The 13070-nt window shown below is 34.4% G+C and overlaps 1 pseudogene; it reads left to right on the forward strand.

Moving 5' to 3' along the window:
* The first annotated feature begins 10525 nt into the window (after window positions 1-10525).
* On the forward strand, window positions 10526-11768 carry LOC144371830 (E3 ubiquitin-protein ligase KCMF1 pseudogene; annotated as a pseudogene).
* Window positions 11769-13070: the final 1302 nt, after the last annotated feature.

The raw sequence follows: 13070 nt of genomic DNA on the forward strand, positions 1-13070 counted from the left end.
AAACTCTGTCTTTCTAGAATCCTAAGTCTTTAAGGATAAAGAGACAGCTACATTTCTTCCTCAAAACATTTCCAAAGCAATATTTCTAAAGCAAAGAATGTTAAGCAGCCCATAAAATGTACTCTCACATTCTTCAGTGAATCTTCCTGTATTGTATGAACAGGAAAAAAAAGTAGGCCCAAATTTTCACAGTCATATCAATATTTATAGCAGCTCAATTCACAATAGCTAAACTATGGAACCAAACTAGATGCCCTTCAATAGATGAATGGATAAAGAAAATGGAATATTATTCAGCCTTAAAGAAGAATGAAATCATGGAATTTGCAGGAAAATGGATGGAGCTGGTGAATATCATGCTAAGCAACATAAGCCAAACCCAAAAAACAAGAGGGAGAATATTTTGTCCGATATGCTGATGCTATTTCACAATAATGCAGGGAGGGCTAGGGGAGAATAGAGTTACTTTAGATTGGGTAGAAGGCAGTGAAGGGAGGAAAGGGGATATAGGGATAAGAAAGACAGTAGAATAAATAAGACATTTTTATCCTATATATATATAAGACTGGTAGGATTCTACATCATGTACAACCAGAATGAAAGATTATAATCCATCTATATATGATGTATCAAAGTGCATTTTACTGTCACATATGACTAATTAGAACAAATAAAAAAAATAAGAGTATCCATACAAGAGTTGGACTATAGAAGTGAAAAGACAATCAACTCCCTGCTATGTCATTTTCTGGCAAGCAAGATCCTAGAGATATGAGATTTGAAAGTTATAATGGAATACCATTATGTTGTGTGTTTATGAATGTTAGAAGTCGTGTGTAGTCACAGCTGTGGCTTTTTAACTGCTAATCATCAACATGGTGACTAATTCTTAAATTCAAACATTCTACTAGTAGTCTTGAATTTCTGGCAAGTACCTAATTTCTAATACAAAATTCTTTTGTATTTAAACTTTATGTAGAGCAGCTTATTTTACTGAATTTTGAATGACAGACTGCATGTCTTTCTCAATTCACTATAAGCAGGTTGTCAGCAGAGTCTATTCATCTTGGCACTTATTGATCTGGTAATTACTTTATACTCAGTAAATATTTGCTGAGTGACCACCAGCAAAAACAGTTTGAGGTTTATGTGTATAAAGTCATTCATAATGACACAGATAGCCTAATCCCCATAACCAATTATCATATATCAATCTTGATGTGCTAATTATTCACTTTAATTTAGGAGAAAGGAAGTACTATAGGTTCTGTTCCATGATATATCCCTTGAAAGATAGTCTTGGTTCCCACATGGTCTGTCCTGATTATTACTACAGTACAATAATATAGTAACAAGTTAGCATTCCAGAGAGCAACCAGGTTAACAAAAATATCTCACCTACAATTTTCATCCTCTTTATTCATCTGGTTATCTTAAAAAATATCAAAATAATAATTTAAAAAAATAAAATGTGATTTTAAACTTAAAATTTTCTCATTACAAATTTCTGTATCTCCAGGGATTTATAACATTATTTATTTAATTTGTATTTGTTTATAGTGCTTCCCTTACTCAGGTATTTTCAAATATTGCAATGGACATGCTCCTCTCCTCCCCAAAATAGCATGGTTCCTTCACAAGATGTATAAATTTTTAAAAACAAATCTATTCTCTATTTCTAAAATACATTTTAAAGTACAGAAACAAAAGTTGCTGTAACAAAAATTTACTTAAAAATAATAGAAGAAATAAGGATAAAATCGCACTGTTACTCCATTCTTAAAAAGTGTGTCATTTAATCAAAGTAAGCCATGTGAAATGAACACCTGGGTTTGTTGAATTTCTCCTCTCTGAAAGATTAAATGAATTCCATTTTTTAACACTTGAATTCACATCACAAAACTTAGTTCTTCAATAGTCTTCAATAGCATCATAACTAAGCCTACAAGTTAAGTCCTCCATACTCTGAATGAAACCTACATGCCTAGCCCTCTGTGCATCTTTTAGTCCAATGACTAGATATTATTCTCTGAGTATATCTAGTATTTTTCTTTAATAGTCTTCTTCTTTTTTCCTTGGAATGTCTATTGAAATCTGAGACCACTAGCTTAAACTTACCTGCTCTCCTTTTGTGTTACCACTGAACTGATTTTCCTTTTCTTAAGCAATAGCACTTCTTAATTTACATAGTACATATGTATGTACATATTCATTTCTAAATCCTGTTGAGTTGCCTATGTCTCAGAGGTAGAGGCCTTGCCTTGTTTAATCACTTATCATTTAGTGTGTCACTCAAGACATGAACAATTAAATTAGTATTGACAAGTTAATTTAAATTGAATGTCTTGTTATACAGTCTAAAATAAATTCTTAATTTACAATATTTAATTGAATTGCTGACCATATTTTAAAATCCTCTACTGTTATATATGTTTAATGTCTATGCTTTATTAATTATAAATAGTGTATTGAAATAAAAATCTTGATGTAGATTTGATTTTTTGTTAATTTTTTTTCATTTAAAAAAATCCCAATTTTAGGACACTAAGAGTAAAGGTGCTAGAAAAAGTTTAGCTATTAAAATATATTACCAAAATTTTTTTGTAACAGGATTGAACTCATCAAATACCACCAAAAATCTGAGTGTGCTAAATCCTCAAATCATTTTCAGAATTGAACATTAAAATGTTTAGTTTTTGACAATTTATTTGGGTTAAGAATATATAATCTTTTTAATGTATTTCATTGAATGATATTTTCATCCAAGCTTTGTTTCCTCATTTTATTTCTTCTTTTTCATTCATTAGCTTAATTTTCATTTATTGGCAGCTGTATTTCTTAGTTATTAAATTTAATAAATGCACATATTAAGATGTTAATATTAACTAATCTATTGTAGTTGTAATCTGTATTTCTACCAACCTGTTTGCTGCCTTTTACAACTCATTTTTTTTGTAGCTCCGAAGCTTTAAATTTATGTATCTATTTATTTTTTATGTGGTGCCGAGCATTGAACCCTGCCGCAGTCTGGCTGGGCACAATTCAGGAGCCATTTGTCAAAAGAAACTAACTTTATTTTTAGAACCACACACGCCAAGCAAAACACCTCCTCAGGAAAAAAACCCCTCAGAGCCCAACTGCCACCACTGGCTTCCACAAGCCTCTCACCCACACAAGCCTCACCACCTCCCCCAATCCTCCTGCTCTTGAGGTCCATTGGCTGGGTCGCGTGGGCAGAGCCAAAGAAGTCCCCCAATGAGCAGCTTCATGGTCTGAAAGGGCAGGGAAACAGCCCAATGAGCAGCCCTGTGGAGGAGCCAATCAGCTAGATGTTGCTGGGGCCGCTGTGAGCCAATCATCAGCCAGCAGCTGGAAGTTTGCTGGGGTCCCTTTGGCTGTGGCTCTCAACAGAAGCCAGGGCCTCACACTTGCTAGGTGAGCACTCTACTGCTGAGACACAACCCCAACCCTTAAAAGCTTTAAATTTAAATGTGGTGACAGCAATAGTCTTTAAAGCTGTTATCTTTTTATATTCTGACTTCTTCAAAGGTCATAGATAACATTATTGAATGTGTTCTCTTTTTCAAGTGAGGTACATTTACCCTATTTTTAATAAAAATCTCATTATATAAGTATCTACTCACTTTTTAGTGAAGAAACTGTGGATTAAGTGAGTTAAAAAGCTACATTAGAGTTTTTAAGTCAAAATTAAAACTCAGGTTTCCTTAGAGCTAAGGTTTTATTTCACTGAAAACAAAAATCATATTTCTAAAAATCCAATTAAGCAGTCAGTGATATTTATTATTAATTTTTTTTTACTTTATTTAATTTAAAAAAATATTAACAAACTTTTGATATCCTTTCTATGTGGCTAAAACAGCAGAATTACTATATTAGCTTCCAAGATGAAATAAGGTAGGATAGGTAAATGAAATTGGTAAGATACATGTCTAAGGAAAAAATAAACTCTGAGAAGATATTTTGGATGTAAAGTTTAAAAATAAAATATAGTGAACTATCACACACCCTTGCTACTGTCTTTAGTGAACATAAATCATCTATTCCAGGAAGAGAAAATTCTAATTATATTTAGTCTTAATGATATTCTTAAGTTGTTGAAGCAGAGAAAGAAAAGCTATTAGTACAAAGCAAAGTTCCACCAATTTAGTTGCCATCAACTTAGGTAAAAGCTATGCTGAATCTATGAAAATTAAAAAGATTATTGTAGATTCAGATAATAAAAAGTCATAAAATTATGTTTCAAGTAACTTGAGGGTATTCATTGTTTTAACTTTTTCAATAGATACTCTCAGTAACTACATTCATTAGGCTTATTGCCTGGCAGACCATATTTAGCTAAAAATAAAACTCTCAATATCATATATATATATATATATATATATATATATATATATATATATATATATTCAGTACCCATGAACCAAAGTGCCTGTGATATGACTCAGGGACCATGAGTCAAAAGAATTCAGTACAGAGATGGGTGGTAATACTAGATACAATATCAGAATTCTTAAATACTTATGTACAATTTTGAACTTGAAGAGGGAAACAATATGGATTTGACTGATATCTTGAATGGAACAGAATATGAAGATTCTAACTGAAATACCCATTTAACTTAAAATGAAAATCATAACTGAAAACAATGGCTCAATAATAAAAATATCTACACTGTATTGACACATTTACAAATTACACATTTACAAAGCTGCTACTATTCCTTGAGGTATATTGTGTTTTATATAGAGGTTGCTTGAGACAGTATCTTAGAGGAATGGTAAAAAAGTAAGACTATGCTGGGTACCATGGCACACACCTATAATCCCAGTAACTTGGGAGACTGAGGCAGGAGGATTGAGAGTTTAAAGTCAGCCTCAGGAAAAGTGAAGCACTAAGCAACTCAGTGAGACCCTGTCTCTAAATAAAATACAAAATAAGGCTGGGGATGTTGTTCAGTGGTCAAGTACACTGAGTTCAATCCATAGTACAAACACAAAAACAAACAAACATACAAACAAAAAAATATGACTATGTAGGGTAAATTAGGAAAATTGAATCCATATTGCTCATTATTCTTTTACTACCTTAAAATTTCATTATCAATATAAGTTTTTTAATAATAGAGTTTTACAATATGATATTTAAAGTCTTATCAGTTTCAGCCAGTTTCAAAATGATTTCAAAGCCATCCCACTTGTTTCTCATAAAACTCCACTAAAATAGGTATTAAATACTCCATCATCATTGCATTTGATAGAAGAGAAAGTAAGCTTCAGAAATGTTTAGATGCCTCAGATTTATAGCCTCTAGAGTTGAAATCACACCAGATTTTTATCAACTTCTTGTTTTGAGCCTCTTTTGGAATTCATGAGATACTCCCTTTCCAGAGTAATCCTTCAGTTCCATCTCTATCTTGCAATTTACTTTTGGGGCCCTTCACTTTTCACTTTTCTCTGTCTTCTTAGTTCAGTGGATGATTTAGAAATAGAGTTGAATTTTCTTATGAGAGTGACTTTCATATTAGTAAAGGGAATGATTAGGGGAATCTTGAGAGACAAGATTCTCTCTCAAGAAGATGGAAGGCTTCTCAGTGGAGTTTTATTATTTAAACAAACAAGGTTATATCATATTAAATAAAACTACAAAGAAGTGTTTTTAAAGGTCTTTCTTGTTAAGAGAGAAATTTGAGATGGTTTGTTAAATACTCTGAGGTAGAGTAAGTATGGCACAGTAGGGATTAAACTGTATTTCCATTAATAGGAGACATGAGGCTAAATTTCTATGTACTATACTTGCAGATATACCTTGTAATTTCATTTTAATGTTTTGAGTGCTTAATTTCCCACTTTCCAAAATGTAGGAAGAAATATTTCTTATCACTGCAATAATAGCTTCCTTGGAATTGTTAGAAAGTTAATATGACTACCAATAAAAAAAATTAAATTCTGGGACTCTGAAAAAACATTCACAAAATACTCTCTCTCTCTCTCTCTCACACACACACACACTTTTCAATATGCAGGAATGAACTGAGGGTTTTGCAGATGCTAGGCAATGCTCTATCACTGAGCTAAATCTAAAGCACTTTTTGGACAGGGTTTCCTAAGTTGCCCAGGCTGACCTTGGAACTTGGGATCATCCTGTCTGAGCCTTCCAAGTAGCTAGAATTACAAGTATGCACCACTAAATTTGGCATGATTATTTTATCTTATGTTATAATATGCACTGTGAAAGGTTCACTTTTTAAAATCTCTTTAGGAGAAGTAAGGAATAGACTTAGGTTGAAAAAAATTTCTTCTGTTTCATTAAAAAAGAAAAGAAAACACAACTCAATAACCTAAAGACTTTAGGAAGTCCCATATGAGATCCAATCTTTTTGCTTTTGAATAAATAGAACACAGTACAGTGAAAAGGGTGGACTTCAAAGTCATACTGGTTCAAATCATGATTTACATAGAAGTGTCTGGGAAAATTATTTACTCTCCCTATTAGTTGATCTATAAAATGGGTATAAAAATCTTTTAAAGGACAGAATAATAGTGCAGATCATCTGAGAATGTTAAAATGAAACCACCTATAGATGGCCCTTTGTCATAGTTTGTCCAAACTTGATGTAAATTATTAAATTGATATAATTAAATAAAATCTTCTATATATCTTAAGAGAGTACCAATACACAAATTACCTAGAATAGTTCTTAAATGTAATGTGCATGAAATCACTCAGGAAGCAGGTTGAAATCTAGATTCTTATTTGGTAAGCCTGAGATTCTGAGGATCTGATTTTCTAACTAGAATGCAGGTGATCCCATGGCTTTTTAGTTATTTGAGCATAGAATAATTAGTAAGGTAATGTTTTCAAGTTTTTTAGCCTCAGGGTTCCTGTACATTTTTTAAAGACCTTTTGTTTATTTAGGTTATATCTTTCAATACTAACCTCAGAAGTTAAAACTGAGAAATTAATTTAAAATATTAATTATTTAAAAGAACAAAAACCCAGTAGATAACATATTTTTTGAAATCTAACTGCATTTCACATTTTAACTACAATATAAAAATCATGAATAAATATTCCATCAAAGCCATATTAAAAGAAGTGATAAGTGAATACATCAAATAGTGGGACCTTTCAAAGATCATTTAGTCAAAAAAAAGTCAATAAACCTACAAAATTAATGTCTTAAAATTTGTAGATGATGGATTTTTCATATGTAAAATACCAGGTATTTGTGGCACATTATTTGCTTTAGATCCTTATTGCTTTCTATAATTTGTATCCTACCTGTTTTTCTGCATACCCTTGGGTAGGTAAAAAGCAGGATATATGGCCACAATTTTTTGCTCTTTCTATAAGAGACATAGCTGTTCTTACAGTGGCATTTCGAGCATGTACAAACACCATCACCTACAATAAAGGGAAATAGATTATTTAATATTCCAGTTCATTAAATTATATCTCAATACAAAATCATCTTATATAATCAATGATAAATTTTTCAAAACAAATTCCAATTTATGAATTCTCCCACAGTGCCATGTTTTTGAACAAAGTATATACAGAATAAAGGCAGGATAAACAAAAATCCTTAACATGGCTTTATTATTGGCCTATAAATTGGTTTATATATAATGGATGGTTTCTCTAAAATGTGTTTAATTTCATGCATTTCTCTTCCAAAGTCATCATTCACAATGCTTTTATTCATACTATAAATTAAAAAAAAATAATGTGACCAAATTAAAAAGCAAAATTTTTATCATAATAATGACGTAATTGTGGGGAAGGTGGAGATCATAAAAACAACGCAGGAGAGAGGAGGTACATAGCCACAGGCAGCCAATACAGACTGCTAATGGTTTCCTTAGTTTATTCTCTTCAGGAGAATTCACACTCTGCCTAGGTGTCCCTGCTAGGAAAACTGCAGGCAGCCTGCAAGTTCAGCTTGAAAGAGTTGCCACATGAGCAGTAACTAGCAAAGCTGAAGAGGTCAGGTTGCCTGAGTTCCTAGGAGACCACATCTTGCCACAGCGTGCACCACATGCCAGACATGGGGACATAGAATTTAATGTTTGCCATGTTGCATTTCAGTATTCGTCAGTCTGATTGTTCCTTATTATTTTCCTTTTCCACCCTCTTTGAAGGAGAATATTTTCCCTGCACCACTGTATTTTAGAAGTATGTAACCATTTTCTATTTTTATTTTTATTTTTATTAAGGACTCAAGGTTTGAGTTTGCCTTGAGACTCTTGAGGACTTTGGAATTGGACTTTGGAGCAATGCTAGAATGGTTAAAATTTGGGGGACTCTTGGAGATGGACTAAATGCATTTTGCATGATGAGATGGACATAAGCCCTTAGAGGCCATATGTGGAATACTATGATTTAGATCTTATATGTCCCCACATGTCCATGTGTTAAAGCTGAGAGTCCAGGTTTGCAATATTAGGAGGTGGTGGAAACTTTAAGAGGTGAGGATAAATGGAGATTTTAGGTCACTGGGGGCATTATTTCCAATGTGTCAAAGCTGGTCTTTTAACCCTCTCTCTTTCCAACCACCACAAAGTCAGCAGTTTATTCTACCGTGTCTCCAACTTAATGTCCTGCCTCACCACAGACCAAAAGTAATGGGACTTTCTGAACATGGAAAGAAATTTATGAAATCATGAGCCAAAATTAACCTTTACTGTTTTTAAGTTGATTATCTTAAGTATTTTATCACAGCAATGGAAAGCTAATACAATCTAAAAATTATCAAAGAAAATATTCTCACATATGTGATGTTAAAACTCACTTTGGAGTAAAATCTCTTAACAATGATTCACAAAACTGGAATGTTTAAATAACTAATATTCTTTTAGCATTCATTCAGCATAAAGATAAGCAGATAATCGGGAAAAAATCAGAATTTCTTCAAAGAAAAAAATCACCAAAGCATTTAGAAAAATGGGAGAGAAAAGCATTTAAGTCAACTGGAAAAATTTAACAGAAGTTAATAATAAAGGTATAAAAGCTTGAGATTTCACACTTTATCAGAGTTGTCAGTTGCTGATAGTATTTTCAAAACAAACATAATACATACACATATGTGTATGTGTAGAAGTACACATACACATATGTAAATGTGTGTATATATGTGTATGTATGTATGTGCGTGTTTTTGTTTTTGCAGCACTGGAGATTGAACCCAGAGCCATGCAGGTGCTCAGTGAGGGTTCTGTCACTAAGCTACATCCCAAGCACATTTTTTTTTTTTTATGATGCTACAGACTGTACCCAGGGCTCTGAACATAAAAGGCTTATGCTCTACCAGTGAACTACATCCCTGATCCATATGAACATTTTTAAAGAGTACACTAATAGAACTTATTTCAGAAAGTGTTGCTGCTACTTGAAAATGTCTTCTGTTTTCTTACTTTTGACTAAAGAAAACGCTGATTTTGGTGGGCTCTCTAGCTTGTGCAGAGGAAATATCTTTACCTCACAGAATGTTAAGAGACTACATTTAGGCTCAAATTATTATATTCTCAAAATTACTGACATAATCTATTTAAGACTAAGTAAAAAGGAAAAGTCTGTTAACCATAATGCCCACATGAAGCTTCACCAGTTCCAAATCTGTCACAATCTACCATTTTATCTCTTGTAAAAGGTAGGAACATTTCAACTGCAAGTTTGACAAGGTAGATTTTTTTTTTCCACATAAAAATAAAATGTATTATCTATAAAACCTCAGTAACCCTCAACTTTATATTTAAATCAAAATAAAGTTACTTCTTATTTTGTTTACCTATTTATTCATTCAAATGTTTCTAAGCATATAGTCACTTTCAAGCCTTAAGAAAGCTAGAAAAACGAAATAAAGTCCCCACCTTCACTGAGGTGAGAATCTAGTATGGTTTAAAGAAACACGAAATATTTTTACTTGATAAATATTTACTGACCATGTATGTGTAAAATACTGCTAAAAGGAGAAATATGAAAATGTGTACACAAGACGGTCGCAGGCAGCCAGGGTAGAGGAGCGGGGGTCGAGTCTGGGGAGGGGAGGAGCGGGATTTGCGGAGCTGGGTGTCTCTGCCAGGAGCCCACGGGCCAGAGTGACCCAGTCAAGCGGGCACAGGCGGAGCCTAGGCATCGGACCGGCCTCCAGGAGGAGCTAAGCCCCGGCCAGGCCCGGCTACAATCCCGCCCTGCGCCGCCTCCCCGCCACAGCCACCGTGGAGGGAGCGCTCCCCTGCCTGACCTGTGGCCAAGCCCGGGAGTCCAGTGGGAGTCAGCCGGCCAGCGCGGGCAGCGCCGGGAACCGGCAGGGGACACTGCAGCTGGAGCCCGGGAGGGGCGGCGCCGCCACCATCTGAACTAGGATTTCCCGACATGAAGGTGTCAGCTATGATGCATGTTTAAAACGCAATTTTCCAGGTGGCAGATACAAGTGTTTAATTTGCTACGATTACAATCTTTGTGCATCTTGTTATGAAAGTGGTGCAACAACAACAACAGTCATACAACTGACCACCCAATGCAGTGCATATTAATAAGGGTATATTTTGATTTGTACTATGGTGGGGAAGCTTTCTCTGTAGAGCAGCCACAGTCTTTTACTTGACCCTATTGTGGAAAAATGGGCTACACAGAGACATCTCTTCAAGAACATGTTACTTCTGAACATGCAGAAACATCAACAGAAGTGATTTGTCCAATATGTGCATCGTTACCTGGAGGCGATCCTAATGTCACGGATGACTTTGCAGCTCATCTTACACTTGAACACAGAGCCCCTAGAGATTTAGATGAATCCAGAGGTGTTCGACATGTACGTAGAATGATTCACCCTGGCCAGGGATTAGAAGGTTCCCGTGTTCATAGATCAAATATGCACTTTACTAGCAGTTCTACTGGTAGACTTTCTTCTTCTCAGAGTTCATATTCTCCAAGCAATAGGGAAGCCATGGATCCTAAAGCTGAGGTTTTATCTCAATCATAAGAAGTGAGATGTTCTGCAGGAGGACAGCTTAATTCTTCTGGCCCTTCCGCTTCTCAGTTACAACTACTGCAGATGCAGCTGCAGTTAGAAAGGCAGCATGCCCAGGCAGCACGGCAACAACTGGAGACTGCACGCAATGCAACCCGATGTACTAACACAAGCAGTGTTACCACTACAATCACACCATCCACAGTAACAACCAATACAGCAAATACAGAAAGCAGTCAGCAGACTCTCCAGAATTCCCAGTTTCTTTTAACAAGGTTGAATGATCCTAAAATGTCTGAAACAGAGCGTCAGTCCATGGAAAGTGAGCGTGCAGACCACAGCCTGTTTGTCCAAGAGCTCCTTCTGTCCACTTAAGTGCAGCGAAGAGAGCTTGTCCTCAGACAAAGATGAACCCGGGGAGATGGCAAATTTTGGTGCTATGGGCTGTGTAGATATTATGCCTTTACATGTTGCTTTAGAAAACCTAAATTTAAAAGAGAGTAATAAAAGAAATGAGCCTCCACCACCTCCTCTTTGATGACATCCCAATTCGCAGACAATGTCCTCTGTGCTGTATTTGCCAATTAAAGTGGACAACAACTATCTTGGGTTGTTTGGTGATTGTAATTTCAGGTCTGTCACTTTTGTTACATTGTGTACATTCAAAAGGAAGAGAGAAAATATATATGGTAATCATTTCCACTTAACTAATTTTTACTTCTAGCAGGTAAATGTAGGTAGCAGTGAAGGGGTGATCTCTGCTTCCTGTACCTTGACATGCAAAAGTCTCTCCTAATACTCCACATTCAAACTGAGGAGGAAAATTGAAATTTCTGAGGAAGCTGCTGTGTGTATTTATGAATATTAATGAATAAAAACTGCTTGGATGTTTTACCTTAAAAAAAAAGAAAAAGAAAATGTAGAGACAAGACATGGGATCTTCCGTGAAAATCTGTATAAGAAAGAAAATAAAACAACATTATTTAGACAGTGGAACCAAAGAAAGGGTGGAATGAGGATAATGTAGAAATTCTAAACATTTAGCTGGTGGGTCTCCTTTATTCACCTATCCTAAGATATTTATGTAGTGCCCACAAGGTACCAAGCCTTGTACTGAGTAACAGTTATACAATATTCCAAGACTCCAAACTGTGTACTTTTATGGGAGGAAATAAAAAAAAAAAAACTAGGATACACAGCCTGGCCTGGCTGTAGAAGCAGGGTATGTAACAGGGGCTAAAGTAGTTTTTGGAATATTTAACTTTGGTATCTTTGGTGTTAACTTAAAGAAGTATTTTCTCTTCCTTTTTTACACTGAGACCCAGAATCTCCTTCTTCAGATTCACTGCTGGTGCTCCTTTAAATAGATTTGTAAGCCCTCTTCTAAGACCATCTGAGTAAGAAGAGGGGTGGGATAAAGAAATTGAATTATTAATAATTACAGAGATCACTGGATTATTATGTAAAATTATTTAATAAATGCACTACATATTTAACCTCCCCAAAGTCAAAGAAGTTTAAAAGAAAAATAAAACCACCACTATAAAGATGTTTTTAAAGGTATTTTATATAATAAGTAGAGCCTCAAAATCATTTGCCAGATAAGCTAGGGTAATATAATATGACAAGATTTTTATTCTACATAATGCAAATGCTACATTATGTAAATTATTTTGCAATAAAGATACAGTGAACATAAGGAAAAGTAAAATATGATTCTAAATCATCATTAATTATTTCAGTCTGACTTGTCAGTGCATCACTTTACAAATTATTTTCTTCTGTAGCCAAGAGAAATATTGGTTACAACTTAAAGTAGCAATTTCTTTTTATTAAAGAATCCATCATGTCTTGTTCATCAAAGTAACCTATTTTTCTTTTTAAGATTTTTCTGTCTAGAGGCTTCAATAGGAGTCATTACAAGGTTTCAGGTCTTTATAAACATACTTGATTTTATGGTTTGTTAATTTGGTTAATTAATTTAAACAGTCTCATGAAAACTGTTCTGTTAGTTTTTGCAAAGCACAGGTTTCTAAAAACTAAAGTATAAATGAGTGCATTTGAAATAAAATTTGAA

Source organism: Ictidomys tridecemlineatus, chromosome Y (genome assembly GCF_052094955.1).
Source record: "Ictidomys tridecemlineatus isolate mIctTri1 chromosome Y, mIctTri1.hap1, whole genome shotgun sequence".
Classification (NCBI taxonomy): Eukaryota; Metazoa; Chordata; class Mammalia; order Rodentia; family Sciuridae; genus Ictidomys; species Ictidomys tridecemlineatus.